Below are 17,120 nucleotides of genomic sequence, written 5' to 3' on the forward strand. Positions count from 1 at the left end.
TGAATATGTTTTGAAGGAAATACCTATGCATTTCCAATTTTGTCTTCAGTTAAAACCTTTAATAATATTCTTAATAGACTTCATAAGCCTTGCCTATTTGTGCATTATTAGCATAACTAATATGTGGTGTTACATACACAATTTAATTCTAAACGCTATCTGTAGTCTCCTTTCAGGTGAACAGTACTGTTGTTTGTATCTGTTCCCTACCTGTGGATATACAATTCTGTCATTCAGTTAGAACTCTTCGATCTTTACTGCTGATACTGTGCGTTGAGAACCGGCACTTGCGGAACCTCTACACGTGCGTGTGCACATCGTACGCGCCCGTAGAGACCGTGATTTTTGGCCCAAAATTGACACTAGTAAGTTTTTTTAAATAATAAAAATGGAAAACAGCGATACTTCACTTGATTGTTGCTACTAAATGTATATGTACTATATACATGTTGCTTTTAACTCTTAATTCTCAAGTTAGTCTGTGCCAGAGAACAGCGAGCTATTTCAGGGAAATAGCTTCCAAATGTGGGTGGAACCTGATTTTGTTTCTTTTGTCCAAATGCATTTAGCAAAAAAATTTAATTCCTCATTTAGTGAAGTCATTTTCTGGAATGCTTAGATTTTTGGACCATTTATAGTTTATCTTGCAGTTAATTTAAAATGAGAATGACAGGAGAGATGAATCCTTGGCTGATTTCAAAAGTACATTTTAACATGGTAGAGAATAATTACACTTTTACATAAGTCATTTCCATTAAAGCGCAACGATAATGCTATTTATTAAACTGCTGGTGAATATTTCAGTTTTGCCAGTCAGTGTGCTTGACACTAAAAATGTTCTCACTTGGTCGATAATCCATTGTTCTAGGCACTCAAAATTTGAAATCCATCTTAGTAATTGGTATTGTTACATTTCTGATTTGTTATTCAGTGAAAAGGAAAAAAATACTAGTGTCAGTTATAGCACTGTTTAAATATTTAAAAAAAGTTAAATGAACAGTTTTCCTCTTCTGCAGTATTGCTTTTTGCACCCCAATCTTTCATTAAATAGATCTCTTATAATGTAAACTGCTTCCTAAACCACCTTTGTATGCTTTTATATTTTTTCCTGGCCAGGAGAATAAACATATGTCTGAGTTGAAATGAATGAATGGCTTCCTAGTCTATATTGTGTGATCAATATAAGGCAGAACTTTGAGCAGTAGCTTGCATTGTAACAAACACCTACCAGTGCTTCAATTCAGACAGAACTCAATGAAAATCAACTGACGTTGTACGGACAATCTCTTTTTGCTACAGCTCTGTTGGGATTAAAACATTATCAGTTATAATGCAAGCTGCTACTTAAACTTCATTTTTTGCTTATAATAACCATGTAGCTGATTTTCTTCTTTGGACATTTCCTGTCTGGATAGGTCTTGTGTCCCATAGTTTAAATCCACTAGGTTAATTCATAATGTATTCTTTAAAGTTTTCTCTCTAGTACAACATCCTTCTGTTGCTATCTTTCACCAGCCACTGGAAGCTATCTATACAAGAGCTGTTTTGGATGGTTACTCCTATAAGCTTTTTTTTCTTCAAATTTTTATTCTTCTCTGTTGCAAAATTATTATACCTGGATACCTTCTTTAGTGGCTTAACTGAGACATGGCAGTTATGTGGGAAGGAGAAGGCTATTGTGCTCAGGCTTTCTCCCAATACTTTTATCTTGTGCTGCAGCAGAGAAGCAGTTTCAATAGGTAGACTGAGTCTCCTATGGACCAAAACCTGTGCCATTTTGCAGGCTGTGGGATAGAATGCTACCGGATTAACAATTTGTCCCTTAATACAGTACAGTAGAACAGAGAACACGTGGGATGCCTAGCACATTCTCATGTCTTCTTTGAAAAATGATAAATATCACATTAACTGAACAAAGCATACACATTAAAACGAACAGGTAAATTAATGAAATAATGTACAGAAACTGTAAGATGCAGCAAAAAGCAAAGTGTAATACTTAAAACAATGAAAACCATAAAGATAGAATCAGTCCACATGGGAATAAATACCGTCTTCCACGTCCAATAATTTGCAAGACTTTTAAATCAAACAGTTATTTGTAGATCTTTTGTAGTGCCATTTGTGGCATTGTGATTCCTTTGTGAGTTAACAATTATCATTGAGAGTCTGGGTGATCCATTCAGAACTTAATTTGAGATTTTGAGAAGTTTCTAATATATATCCCAGACCAAAGATCACAATCAATGCAGTTTAAAGAAACAATAGTATGAGATGCTTGCAATCCATGATAATGTTTGGTAAATTAATCATCTTCCTTGCACCTTATACAAACATACGAACAGGGAAAAAGGGAGGACAGGAAAAGACCTGCTGGTCATCAAGTTTGTTCCACTTCTACTTTTGCAGCCTGCACACACCATTAACCTCATATCCCCACTCCCCATTTCTTGGAAGAGCTATAAAAAAGTGAATAAACCTTGGGTCAATTTAGGGAAAATAGACTTTGGGAAATTCCTCTTCGATCTCCAAAGGCAATCAAAAAAGCTCCATCGACCACAGTTCACTTGACAGCACTTGAAAAACTGCCATCTGCTCGCCTCTCTAGTATCTTCCCTTTTCCTCTCCTCCGTTCTCTGCTTTCTGGAGGAATCAATCCTTCGGGTTTGCTCTGACACCACTCTTACCTCCAGCACCTTCCCATACAATTGCAGGAGCAACCCTTGTCCTCGCGCCTCTTACCACACACTTCTCAGGCCCCAAAGACCGACATTTGTGCAAAACACCAATTTACGTACACTCCCTCTAATCTAATATACGGCAATCGCTGCTCACGGTGTGTCTCCTCAACATTGGAAAAACACATACAAATTAGGTGACTGTTTTGCCAAGTAGCTGTGACTTAGTTGGAAGCACTCTCGCCTCGGAGTCAGAAAGTTGTGGATTCAAGTCCCACTCCAGAGACTTGAGGACAAAAATCGGAGGGGCTGTCTTTCAGATGAGATGTAAAACCAAGGCCCCATCTGTTCTCTCGTGGACGTAAAATATCCCATGGCACTATTTTGAAGAAGATCAGGGGCATTATCCCCAGTGTCCTGGCCTAGATTTATTTTTCAATCAACATCCCTAAAACAGATTATCTGGTCATGATCACATTGCTGTTTGTGAGCGCTTGCTGTGTGCAAATTGGCAGCCACATTAACTATATTACAACAGTGACTACACTTCAAAAAGTGCTTCATTGGCTGTAAAACACTTTGGTGGTCGTGAAAGGTGCCCTCGTTCCCTCCCCATAGAATATGATGAATTTGTATTACATTTTATCTAAAACCTATCGGGCACAATTAAATTATTATTGTTGATACTAATTGATTAGGCATTTAAGTACTCTTTTTTTTTTACATTGGCATCTGGTATGTTTAGAAGTCACCATGTTTGTAGATGAGTGCCAGAAATGATTGCAGCATTAGTAATTGTGTTGCTATTCTCACTTATCAGCTCAGTAAGTGGATTTCTTACTGGGATGACTCCAGTGTTGCACTGATAAGGGCCAACGAGTGATTATGTGTATCACTTGTTTCTAGGCAACGGAAAATTCCAGTCTGGAAACATCACATCATATATCAGTAGTCTGTCTGCGCACTGCAATTTACAGGTCTGAGAACTCCTGTTTGAACACACAGCAGACCTCTGCTCCACATTTCTAGAGTGGGCTGTAGAGGAGTTACTCAACACTATTGTAAGGTGATAGCCGTAATTTGCACTTTTAAGAGTCAAGATCCTCCAGTCTCTATTACACTGCTGAATAAACAGTAATTCCATGCAGCCAGTTCAACAAGTGAAGTGGCCAGACTATTGCAGAAATTATTGACAACAAATGGAAACATAGAGAAACATAGAAAATAGGTGCAGGAGTAGGCCATTCGGCCCTTCTAGCCTGCACTGCCATTCAATGAGTTCATGGCTGAACATTCAACTTCAGTACCCCATTCCTGCTTTCTCGCCATACCCCTTGATCCCCCTAGTAGTAAGGACCTCATCTAACTCCTTTTTGAATATATTTAGTGAATTGGCCTCAACAACTTTCTGTGGTAGAGAATTCCACAGGTTCACCACTCTCTGGGTGAAGAAGTTCCTCCGCATCTCGGTCCTAAATGGCTTACCCCTTATCCTTAGACTGTGACCTCTGGTTCTGGACTTCCCCAACATTGGGAACATTCTTCCTGCATCTAACCTGTCTAACCCCGTCAGAATTTTAAATGTTTCTATGAGGAAGATTGAGTTGTCACCTAGCTCAACAAATTTTGAATTATTGTTAAAAATTCAGAATTTATTTGTATGCAATTTGGATACATGCCAACTCCATTTCTATATATACTATTTTGAAAAGGCTGTCGACCTCATTTTGTGTACATAGTTTTTTTTTAAACGTAGTATTACATAGAATCTACAACACAGCAACAGGCCATTCAGCCCAACTGGTGCATGCCGGTGTTTATGCTCCACACGAGCCTCCTTCCACGCTACTTCATCTAACTCTATCAACATATCCTTCTATTCCTCTTTTCATCATCTGTTTATCTAGCTTCCCCTTAAATGTATCTATGCTATTAGCTTCAACTACTCTTTGTGATAGTGAGTTCCATATTCTAACCATTCTCCGGAGTCGGTACTAGAACCACTGGTTTTCTTGATATATATTAATGACTTGGACTTGGGTGTACAGGGCACTATTTCAAAATTTGTAGATGACACAAAACTTGGAAGTATAGTGAACAGTGAGGAGGATAGTGATAGACTTCAAGAGGACATAGACTGGCTGGTGGAATGGGCGGACACGTGGCAGATGAAGGTTAACGCAGAAAAGTGCAACATATTACATTGGATAGGAAGAACAAAGAGAGGCAGTATACACGATGGAGTGACTATTTGGCCTAATTCTCGCTTCTGCGCATGTGTACTCCACTTTCCACCCCCTCCCCCCAAGATGTCCGACACGACAGCGGAACGGATCCTGAACACCACGTTGCAGCCCCGAGAGAGAAGTGGGGCGACGGGGGGTGGGGGAGAAAAGAAGAGAGAGAGAGAGAGAGAGAGAAGCGTGTCGGCAGAGAGAGAGAGAGAGAGAGAAAGAAACGGGCTGGTGGGGACTGAGAGAAGTGGGGCGGCAGAGAGAGAGAGAGAAGTGGGGCGGGAGAGAGAGAGAGAAGCGCAGCGGGGGTGGCGGGGGGGGGGGCGAGAGAGAGGCAGAGAAGCAGGTCGGCGGGGAGAGGGAAGCGGGTGGCCAGGAGCAGTTCGTTTCTCATTCAGCGACAGCTTTGAAGAGTCAAGCGGTACCGTAAAGTGCTCCGTGATGAGAAAGTGGTGGGGGGTGGGGTGGGGGGGGGGGGGGGGAGGAGGAGGAGAAGAAGAGGAGAAAGAGACACTGGGGTGGAGGGAGGGGCGGGGAGAAAGAGGAGAGACACGAGGGGGGGGGGGAAGGGAGAGATATGGGGGGGGGTAGGGGGAGGGAGAGATACGGGGGGAAGGGAAGAGAGAGAGAGACGAGGGGAGGGGAGAGGAGAGAGAGACACGCGGGGGGTGGAAAGAGAGATGCGTTGGGGTGGAGAAAGAGCGACGCGGGGGGGGGGGGAGAAGAGACAAGGGGGGGAAGAGCAAGAGAGAGGGGGGGAAGAAGAGAGAGACACGGCGGGGAAGAGACACTGGGGAAAGAGGGGGAAAGAGAGTGGGGGGGGGAGAAGAGAGAGACATGGAGGGGGGGGAAAGAGACATGGGGGGGGGGGGTGGAAGAGAGAGACATGTGGTGGGGAAAGAGACACGAGGAGGGGGATAGAGACTAGGGCTGGAGGGGGGGGGGGAGAGAAGAGAGAGACACAGTGGGGGGGAGGTGGGAAAGAGAGAGAGAGATGGCCTGGGGGTCAGGGGGGGAAAGAGAGGAAGAGCATGGGGGGGAAGAGAGAGAGCTTTGGGGGGGCGGGTGGAGAGAAAGTGAGTGAGCTTGGGGGCGGGGGGGAGAAGAGAGAACGAGACACAGGTGGCGGGGAGGGGAGAGAAGGAACTCGGGGAAGACGGATCACGTTCTTCCAACCCCCTGGTGCATGCAAGCTCGGTGCGTGTGTTACAAGGGACATCATTGGGGTGGATGAAATCCAGAAGTTACGACACTAACTATTCACTTCATACCCAATAAACCTGTTAACAATCCGCACTCAATACCCCATCTATGGCGGGGGGGCTGCACTTACTTGGGTAAGGGCCTTCGGCTGGGGAATGATGCACTTACGCTGGAGTAAAGGACTTCGGCTGCCAGAGGCAGCACTTGCGCAGGTGTAAGGGACTTCGGCTGGAATTTGGTGGCTTTTGGGGAAATCTATCCTCTGGCTTCTGAAGTCAAAATGGATCGAATTACAAATTGGAAAGTCAGTCAGAACTTGGGCTGGTCATTCCAGAGGAACTTCAGGGTGTGGCTTATACTAGTGAAAATGGAAAGCCAATGAGAGAAACGGCTGCCTTTCAGTTAGTACAAATAGATGCATCCTATAAACTAAAGGGCACAATTCTAAGAGGGTGCAGGAACAGAGACCTGGTGGTATATGTGCACAAATCATTGAAGGTGGCAGGGCTGGTTGAGAAAGCGGTTAAAAAGGCTTACGGGATCCTGGGCTTATAAATTGCAGCATAGAGTACAAAAGCAAGGATGTTATGAAGAACCTTTCTTTATAAAGCACTGGTTTGGCCACACTGGAGTATTGTGTCCAGTTCTGGACACAGCACCTTAGGAAGGATGTGAAGGCTTTAGAGAGGGTGCAGAAAAGATGTACAGAAATATGGGACATCAGTTACATGGATAGACTGGAGAAGCTGGGGTTGTTCTCCTTAGATGTATAGATGTAAGACTTGCTGTCTGACAGTTTATAGAGTTCAGACTCGCGGAACAGACAACTCAAGACACCGAGATCTCGTTTCCCCTCATGGGGTAACCTATAGTTAAAAATCAACAAAAGAGTACAAGTAACCATCTGATAGCATCAATGCACAATAAACCTGCATAGATCTATCCTGTAAGTCATGCTGTTTAACAGTTAATTTACTTTACACTCCAGCAATTTTAAGCAAAAACTCACAGGTAACTAACACTAGCGATGGTCAAGTGCCCAGTAAACAGTCCGTGGCTCTTTGGTTGGCAACTGACCAAGTTGCCCTTCCAAGCTGCAGCCACGTATTGCTTTTTCACAGTCCAATTATACCTAAAAATTTGGAAACCAGCCCACTGCGTGTGTGTCCCCAACTATACCAATGGTGGAATAATTGGTCTTCCGTTCCCCCTTATCTCTTGGCCTTGCAAGATATACTGGGTTAAAAGAATTTGGTCAAATTTTAAATTCGACAATGTTAAAGCACAGTTACAGCAAAAAATAAAGCAGAAAATGGTGTATTGCATAGAACAGAGAAGTTGAGAGGAGATTTGATTGAGGTGTTCAAAATCATGAGGAGTTTAGTCAAAGTAGATAGAGAAACTGTTCCCATTAGCGGAAGGGTCGAGAACCAGAGGACACAGATTTCAGATGATTGGCAGAAGGTCCAAAGGAAACATGAGGGAAAACTTGTTTATGCCACGAGTGGTTATGATCTGGAATGCACTGCTTGAAAGGACTCAGTTGTGGCTTTCAAAAGGGAATTGGATAAGTATCTGAAGGGGAAAAAAATTGCAGAGCTGCGCGTAAAGGGTGAGGGAGTGAGATTAGCTGAAGTGCTCTTGCAGAGAGCTGGGATGGGCTCGACAGGCCGAATGGCCTCCTTCTGAGTTGTAATGATTCTCTGATTTTCTAGGTAAATAAATTTCTCATGAGTTCCTTATTGGGTTTATTAGTGACTATCTTATATTTATGGCCCCTAGTTTTGGTCTCACCCACTAGTGGAAACATCTATGTCTACTCTATCAAATCCTTTAATAATCATAAGGACCTCTATTAGGTCACCACTCAGCCTGTTAAATCTTTCCTGATACCTTTCAGTTCTAGTATCATTCTAGTAAACGTTTTTTGCACCTTCTCTAGTGTCTCTATATTATTTTTATAATATGGAGACCAGAACCATGCACAATACTCCAAGTGTGTTCTCACCAAAGTTTAACATAACCTCCCTGCTTTTCAATTCTATCCCTCTCGAAATGAACCCTAGTGTTTTGTTTGCTTTTTTGATGGCCTTATTAACCTGTGTTGCTACTTCTAATGATCTGTGTATCTATCTATTTATTTATTTATTTATTTATTTATTTAAAAAAAAAATGTTTTTAAATTCGTAGCCAATCGTTCCAATTCTTTGTCAAATCACAAACGCCAGAGGTCACCTTGCACACATCAAGGATCACTCTGCGCCAATGCTCTTAGCCAAAAGGCCTAGAGCCACTGCACCATTCCTGGAAGTACTGCAATACCAGGTTCGTGCCATGGAGGTGGATGGGTCAGGCCCCCCACACACCTCCGTGGAGGTGGATGGGTCAAGCCACCCCACCCACCTCCTATACCACTAGACCTCTTTGCACCTCTGCCTCATTTACACACTTATTTCTATTAGTGGATTTTCCTGTGGTTACTGTGGCAACAAATGGTCCGGTGACAATAACTCCACTCATGATTCATACCCGAGTGTTTTTTGTAACAACAAACTTTATTACATTGACTAAACAGTATTAGGTTTTATATAACTGTTCTACAGTATTATATTAAATGATAATATGACATGCAAATAATACAACCCGGTTCACAGGCCTGGAATGATCACTTTTGGTTGTCTAGTCTGTCTGTGTGACTGTGGGCTTCTGATTGACCCTGAGAGCGCTCCAACCCCCAAGAGAAGACACAGCCAAGTTCCCAGGCATGGAGCGACAAGGTCCAGCCCTGCCGGCCATCCGCGTGGCCCCTGACCACTCCAAAAATGCTCTTCTGTGGGGGGAGGCCGGGTCTATTTTTATACTATAACACAACCTTGGGCTGTGCCTACGCACTAAGTAGTTGCATGTTTTTTGTCTCTTTGTCTGTCAACTTTTTTTTCCAGTTTACCTTCTGTAGTTCCATTCTCATTCCCTCAAATTTAGTTTTTTTTCAATCTACTACTTTGGTCTTTGTCTTATTTATGTCTTTCTCAATCATTATTTTATACCTTTATTATGCTTTGATCACTATTGCCTAGATGTTCTCCTATATTTAATTCTCTGAGCTTGTGAGGGATATCTAGGACAACACTAAAGACAAAAGGGTGGCTAAGAGTGGGAAGACACAGACACAGGTGATAGTGTAATTGGAAATCAAGAAATGGCTGACTTACTAAACAGCTGCTTTGTATCAATCTTCACTGTAGAGAATAAGGACAAAATACCAGACCCAAAAGGAAAACTTAAAATAAGTCACAGGGAGGAACTAACTAGATTCAATATAAGTAAAAGATAGACAAATCTTCAAGATCTTATGGTTTCCATCCCAGCGTATTAAAAGAAGTAGGTGAGGAAATTATTGATGCATTAGTCATGATCAGCCGAAACACTCTCGATTCAGAAATTGTCCCCTTGGATTGGAAAATTGTCAATGTCACTCCACTATGTACGAAGGGCAAGAGAGATAAACTAGGAAATTATAGGTCTATTAGTGTAACGTCAGTTGTTAGGTAGTTACTAGAATCTATTATTAAGAACAGAGTGACTGAGCATTTGGATTGATCAGAGAGAGACAGCATGGATTTGTAAAGGCTATGGGATATCTAACAAATGTAGTTGAATTTTTTGAGGTGGTAACTAACTTGGTAGATAAGGGAGTGTCTATGGATGTTATTTATAAGGACTTCCAGAAGACATTCAACAAGGTTCCACATAAGAGACTGTTAACAAAACTGAGTGCATGGAATTCAAGGGAACCTATTGGCTTGGATAGGGAATTGGTTAGGAGACAGAGAGTAGGGATAATAGGTATGTACTCACATTAGCAAGATGCGATTACTGGCATCCTCAAAATCTGTGCTGGGGCCTCAGTTTTCACTATATTTATAAATGATTTGGATGAAGGAATAGAGTGTTGTATATCTAAATTTAATGACAACACTAAGTTAGGTAGCACAGTAAGTAGTGTAGCCGGGAGCAGAAAGTTGTAAAGGGATATTGATAGATTATGAATGGGCAAAACTCTGACAGATGGGAAAGTGTGAGGTCACCAACTTTGGATCTAAAAAAGATAGATCATAGTATTTTCTAAATGGTGAGAAGCTCGGAACTGGATGAGCAGAAAGATTTAGGGGTCCAAGTACAGAAACCACTATACGCTAGTGGATAGTTGCAATTTTTTTTTAAAAGGCTAATGGAATGTTGGCTTTTATCTCTGAGGGCTGGAATACAAATGCTGGAAGTTTTGTTACAGCTGTACAGAGCTCTGGTTGGATCCTATCTGGAGTAGTGAATTCAATTCTGGGCACCGCACCTCAGGAAGGATATACTGGCCTTGGAGTGGGTGCAGTGCAGATTCACCACAATGCTACCGAGGTTAAAGGGTTAAATCAAGAGGACAGGTTACATAGACTAGACTTGAATATAGAGAAATTAAAGGGTGATCTAATTGAAGTGTTTACAATGATTAAAGGATGTAATAGACTAGATAGAAATAAACTCTCTCCACTGGTGGGCAAGTCCAGAACAAGAGGGCATAACCTGAAATTGTTACACAATTTAATGGTGATGTCAGAAAGCACTTATTGACAGAGGGTAGAGGAAATCTCGAACACTCTTCCCCCAAAAAGAAATTTAAATTGATATTTTTTTGTTAAGCAAGGGTATTAAGGGTTACGGAATCAAGGCAGATAGATGGAGTTAAGATACAGATCAGCCAAGCTGTAATTGAATGGCGGAACAGGCTCAAGGGGTTAAACGGCCTACTCCTGTTTCTATGTTCCTATCTGCTTTGGTTCATTTCACATTACTAGATCCAACAATAATTCCTCTCTTGTTGGACTTCTTACATAGTGGGTAAGAAAGGAGTCCTGAACACATTGTATAAATGTCATTCCCTTTTCCCCATTACCACCTCTTGCCAGTTTATTTGGTGCTAGTTAAAAGAGAGCGGGACAGAGACAGACACTAACTACAAATCCCAGGAGAAGTCCTGGGATTACTGGGAGAGAAGATCATTGAGGCGGGTGTCTCAGGGTCTGCTGCATTGGGTGGTTGGGGGATCAGGGAAAGTGAGGAAGTTATGTGGGGATTTCTGAGCAGTGGAAGGGGATAGATATTTGGGGAGAGGGTTCCTGGACCCCAGTAGAATGGGATTGAGAGCATTGGAGGTGGGCAGATTCTGGCAGTATTGGAGTTCACTGCAATCTGATGGCACTAGGGGAGCAGATTTAAGAATCCGAAAGGTGATCTGCAGTCATGTCATTTTAAAAAAAAATTCTGGTGAGTTTCATAAGAACATAAGAAGTAAGAGCAGGAGTAGGCCATATGGCTGCTCGAGCCTGCTCCGCCATTCAATAAGATCATGGCTGATCTTTGACCTCAACTCCACCTTCCAGCACTATCCCATATACCTTGGTATCCAAAAATTTATCGATCTCTGCCTTGAATATACTCAATGACTGAGCATCCACAGCCCTCGTGTAGAGAATTCCAAAGATTCACAACCCTAATTTAATTAACAAGTGGTTGTCTTGGTTCAAGAGCAAACAAATATATGCCCATATAATTCAGTTAAATAGAAATGACATTGTGGAAACAAGCCATTTGGCCCAACAAGTCCTTATTGATCTTTATCCTGAGCAATAGTCCTAATCCCATGTACCTGGTTTGTTCTCATATTCCTTCATTCCCCTTTGCTCCAATCACCTTTAACCTATTCGTAAATGTTGGCATGGCCTCTGCTTCAATCATTACCATCAGTGCATTCTACAGCCTAATTACCCACTGTGCTTAAAAAAAAGGTTCTGCTGCTCTCTGTCCTATATCTTGTATGTAATCTTGTATCTATGGATCCATGTTCTAGACACCTCAACAACTGCAAACAATCAGTTTCTATCTTGTGTCCCATTCCTTCTTAATGTTAAACACTTCTGTCAAATGATCCCTTAATCCCCTCTGTCCTAACAAAAACAGCACCAATTTTTTAAGTCATGGAATTCTTAGAATTCCTTCTACCAGGCAGTATCCTAGTGAATCTGCACTTTACCCTCTCATTTCTGCTTGATCACAATGACATTTTTATATTTTTAAATTGTTAGAGATCACAGAATAAAAACAGAACCATCAAGTTTGGGGGAATGGCAATGCTATGTGGGATGTTCTTGTCGTTAAAGGGCACAGTGTTATAAAGGTAAATTAAGCCAAATCTGTACTGTCTGATGTTGATCAGTTTGTATAATGTGGATGAAGTGTTCTGTTTTATAGAGGGATGTTTTTCATACATTTAAACTTAGTGAGTAAGAGAGATCAGACTGGATTTTACTTTCCCTTTAAGGACTAGATTTTGTTCTCTTCCTTGATGATATGTTGAAGGTTAGGAGTGTTAGGGAAGTAATGATGACATTTGTCTTATTTTCATTAAGTAGTAAAAGCCACAAATACTAGTTATAATAAACTTGAAGGATTTGTTTAATCCAAACAAATACCTTCAACTATTCATTGTTTAATGTTCACTACACTGTGATGAACCGACTGTGATGAAATACAATCAACATATTTACTGAGTAGGAAAGTATGGGCCTTATGCTAAACATCCATAAGACAAAGATCCTCCACCAGCCTGTCCTTGCTGCACAGCACAACCGTGCCCCCCCCCCCCCCACCCCCCAGTCATCAAGATCCACTGCACGGCCCTGGACAAAGTTGACCATTTCCCTTACCTCGGGAGGCTCATATCAACAAGAGCAGACATTGACGACAAGATTCAACACTGCCTCCAGTGCGCCAGTGCAGCCTTCGGCCACCTGAGGAAAAGAGTGTTTGAAGACCAGGCCCTCCAATCCACCACCGAGCTCATGGTCTACAGGGCTATAGTAATACCCACCCTCCTGTATGACTGAGACATGGACCATGTACAGTAGTCACTTCAAGTCGCTGGAGAAATACCACCAACGATGTCTCTGCAAGATCCTACAAATCCCCTGGGAGGACCGACGCACCGACGTTGGCGTCCTCGACCAGGCCAACATCCCCAGCATTGAAGCACTGACCACACTTGATCAGCTCCGCTGGGCAGGCCACATTGTTTGCATGACTGACATGAGGCTCCCAAAGCAAGCGCTCTACTCGAACTCCTTCACGGCAAGTGAGCCAAATGTGGGCAGAGGAAACGTTACAAGGACACCTTCAAAGCCTCCCTGATAAAGTGCGACATCCCCACTGACACCTGGGAGTCCCTGGCCAAAGATCGCCCTAAATGGAGGAAGCACATCCGGGAGGACGCTGAGCACCTCAAGTCTCATTGTCGAGAGCATGCAGAAATCAAGCGCAGGCAGCGGAAAGTGCGTGCAGCAAACCTGTCCCACCCACCCTTTCCCTCAACGACTATTTATTTGTCCCACCTGTGACCGGGACTGTGGTTCTCGTATTGGACTGTTCAGCCACCTAAGGACTCCTTTTTAGAGTGAAAGCAAGTCTTCCTTGATTCCGAGGGATTGCTTAGTTTTGCTGATAGAATTTAACCATTTTATAATTCTATAAAATGTTCTGTTTGAGATGATAGCTGAACTTTAATCCATTTTCTGTTTGACTAATGATCAGTCCCTGTAGTGCTGTTTCGGTTGACTGACGGTGTTCTGGAGGGCTGGTGCTGATATCCACCATGGAATTTCTCAAGATTCATTGTTGGTTTGTGAAGTTATTCAGTTAGGAATTCATTTTGAATAGGATCAGTGCAGAGTTGTGTGATTCCAGCTGAAGTGCAATTCTAATTTGCCCACTACGTGACTACATGCAGCATGTGTGAACACAGTGTGTAGTACAGGGTAAGTCCTTTGCCCCCTCGGCATTATCAGATCAAGCATGTATGAAGATCACATGCAGCCATTCCCAAAGATGTTTTTTGTGACTGCAGTTAGTGTTAACTACTAACAATCGTTGCTGTATTGAAGGAGAATTTTTATTTTTTACTTTTGAGGACTTGATTTTTTTTTTAACCTAATCCTGTATAGTGGAAAAACTTTGACATAACCTTCACATTAACTAGTGACTAAAATTAATTTTTAAAATTAATTTAGGCAAATGGAGAATGCTAAAATTTGCAGGGCATTTCACTTTTTAAAAAGGCTTATTATAATTGTCCATCTTAAACTAAAGTATAAATTCTAATTAATCTACTATCTGTGAAATTGTCAAAGAGCAGAAAACATTAGCAGCTTGCTTAATAAAGGACAAACCACTGTCCGATGTCTGAGTCAAGCCTATCACAAGACGAGTGGATAATTGATCTTTTTGACTCACCGTTTTTAACTATCCCCCTTGTTGATAGCAACTTCTGTCAGATCTTGTGATGGATGAGTAGAAAGCTCATTATAAAATGAAGCAGCTGAAACAGATGGTGACCATTGTCAATACTTTTGCCCCTCATTTCTAGCAGCTTATTTCCATGTTTAGACTGTAATATTAAATTTTGGTTTCAATTTTTTAAAATTAGTTGAATATCTTTGTTATGACTTAGAAACTGGTAGTGATATGTGCTCACGCCTCAGATGTGGAGCCTGGCAGCATATATTAGTCATTAAGTTTAGGTTAGATGGACTGTCTATTTATTTTTAGTATTCATTAATAACTTAGTGCAATCCAGCATGATTGCCTTCCGTATTCTATTGTTTGCTTTGTGCGTGTAATACATCAATTATTATTGCTCACTATTTGTAATGTGATTGTATTCACAGATTCATACAACACAGAAGAAGGCCATTTGACCCATTGTTCTAGCTCTTTGGTAGAGCTATCTAACTATTCGGAGTGTTTGACTGAGTGTGGCATTAAGGAGCCCAAGTAAAATTGAAGTTAATGGGAATTGGAGGAAAACTCTCCACTGGCTGGAGTAATAACTAGCACACAGGAAGATGGCTGTGGTTGTTGGAGGCCAATCACAGAGACCTGGGGGCCCTTGTGCATGAAACACAAAAGTTACTATGCAGGTGCAGCAAATAATCAGGAAGGCAAATGGAATGTTGGGCTTTATTGCAAGGGGGATAGAGTATAAAAGTAGAGAAGTCCTGCTACAACTGTACAGGGTATTGGTGAAGCCACACCTGGAGTACTGCATACAGTTTTGATCTCCGTATTTAAAGAAGGATATACTTGTATTGGAGGCTGTTCAGAGAAGGTTCACTAGGCTGATTCCGGAGATGAGAGGGTTGACTTATGAGGATAGGTTGAGTAGGTTGGGCCTATATACATTGAAGCTCAGAAGAATGAGAGGTGATCTTATTGAAACATAAGATAAAGAGGGGGCTTGACAAGGTGGATGCTGAGAGGGTATTTCAACTCATAAGGGAAACTAAAACTAGGAGACATAGTCTTAGAATAAGGGGCCGCCCATTTAAAACTGAGATGAGGAGAAATTTCTTCTCAGAGGGTTGTAAATCTATGAAATTATCTGAGCCAACAGTGCCTCTCCGCCATACTTTAGTGCCTCAGCCGGGATTCCATCAGCTCCCGAAGCCTTGGCATCACATCCACCACCTTTAAACATTCACTCTCCACTACTGATGCACCGTGGCTGCAGTGTGCACCATCTACAAGATACACTGCAGAAATATGCCAAGGCTTCTTCGACAGTACCTCCCAAACCCACAACCTCTACCACCTAGAAGGGCAAGGGCAGCAGCTACATGGGGAAACCACCACCTGCAAGTTTCCCTCCATGTCATACACCATTCTGACTTGGAAATATATCGCAATTCCTTCATCGGTCAAAATCCTGAAGCTCCCTCCCTAACAACACGGTGGGAGTTTTACCATCGATATTAGGTTGACTGGCCTGTAGTTGTGTGGTTTATCCCTCTGCCCTTTTCTAAACAGAAACGTAACATTTGCAATTCTCCAGTCCTCTATACAGGAGGATTGGAGGCCAGAGCCTCTGCAATTTCCATTCTTATTTCCCACAGTAACCTATCCTATATTCTCTGGAGTTCAGAAGAATGAGAACTGATTTAATTGAAATGTGTAAAATTCTTAAGGACTTGACAGGGTAGATGCTGAGAGGGTCTTTCCCCAGGCTGGGGCATCTAGAATTAGGTCTCATAGTTTCAGGATAAAGGGTTGGCCAGTTACGACTGAGATGATGAGAAATGTCTTCACTCGGAGTATTGTAAATCTTTGGAATTGTCTACCCCAGAGGGCTGTGGATGCTCTGTCATTGAGTATAGTCAAGACTGTGCTAGATAGATTCTTGGGCACTATGGAATCAAGGGATATGGGAATAGTGCAGGAAAGTGGAGTTGAGGTAGAAGTTCAGCCATGATTTCATTGAATGGCAGAGCAGGTTCGAGGGGCCGTATGGCTACTCCTGATCCTATTTCTTATGTTATGCATCCCATCTGGACTAGGTAACTTTTCTACTTTTGAGAACTGCTAACTTTTTAAGTACCAACTTTTTTTATTTTTATCCTATCCAATATCACTATTGCCTCCTCTCCACATGGATAGCTCTCTTTTTGGTCCCTAATTGGCCCAACTATTCCTTTGACTTCTTTTACTACACTCTCAAATTCTGATTAGTTCTTGCTACCTTTTCAAAATCAATTAAAAGCTGCTGAGCCTGAGGATGCCTTCCTGTGAGATTCTTGTCTCCGCGTGCTTCCCTGTGTTTCCCTCCCCATGGAGAGCTGTAGGTTGAGCTACAAACATTGATGTATTCTTCATGATCCCTCTAATTGTAGTAGCTGAAAAAAGATCCTAATGACTTTGCTGTTGGCCCTATTTAATTCTGCACTCTGGAGTAAGACTAGCATTTGTTTAACAGCATTCACAAAGTCTAGAAGCAGGTGTATGTGCATGTAAGCTATCAAAATAGAATAATTACTTAATAGAGACAGCAGTTTTGATTAAATAGTAGTAATTGAGGTCCTATTGCAGGCTGAGTCTGCATCCTCTTTTAATTCCTTGGTACAATGTT

The 17,120-nt window shown here is 42.0% G+C and overlaps 1 protein-coding gene across 6 annotated transcripts in view; it reads left to right on the plus strand.

Annotated features, from left to right (window-relative positions):
• Positions 1–17,120, plus strand: part of osbpl6 (oxysterol binding protein-like 6) — a 284,725-nt gene that overhangs the window by 59,045 nt on the left and 208,560 nt on the right. The gene's annotated exons all lie outside the window — the stretch shown is intronic.

Source organism: Pristiophorus japonicus, chromosome 3 (genome assembly GCF_044704955.1).
Source record: "Pristiophorus japonicus isolate sPriJap1 chromosome 3, sPriJap1.hap1, whole genome shotgun sequence".
In the NCBI taxonomy this organism is placed as follows: domain Eukaryota; kingdom Metazoa; phylum Chordata; class Chondrichthyes; family Pristiophoridae; genus Pristiophorus; species Pristiophorus japonicus.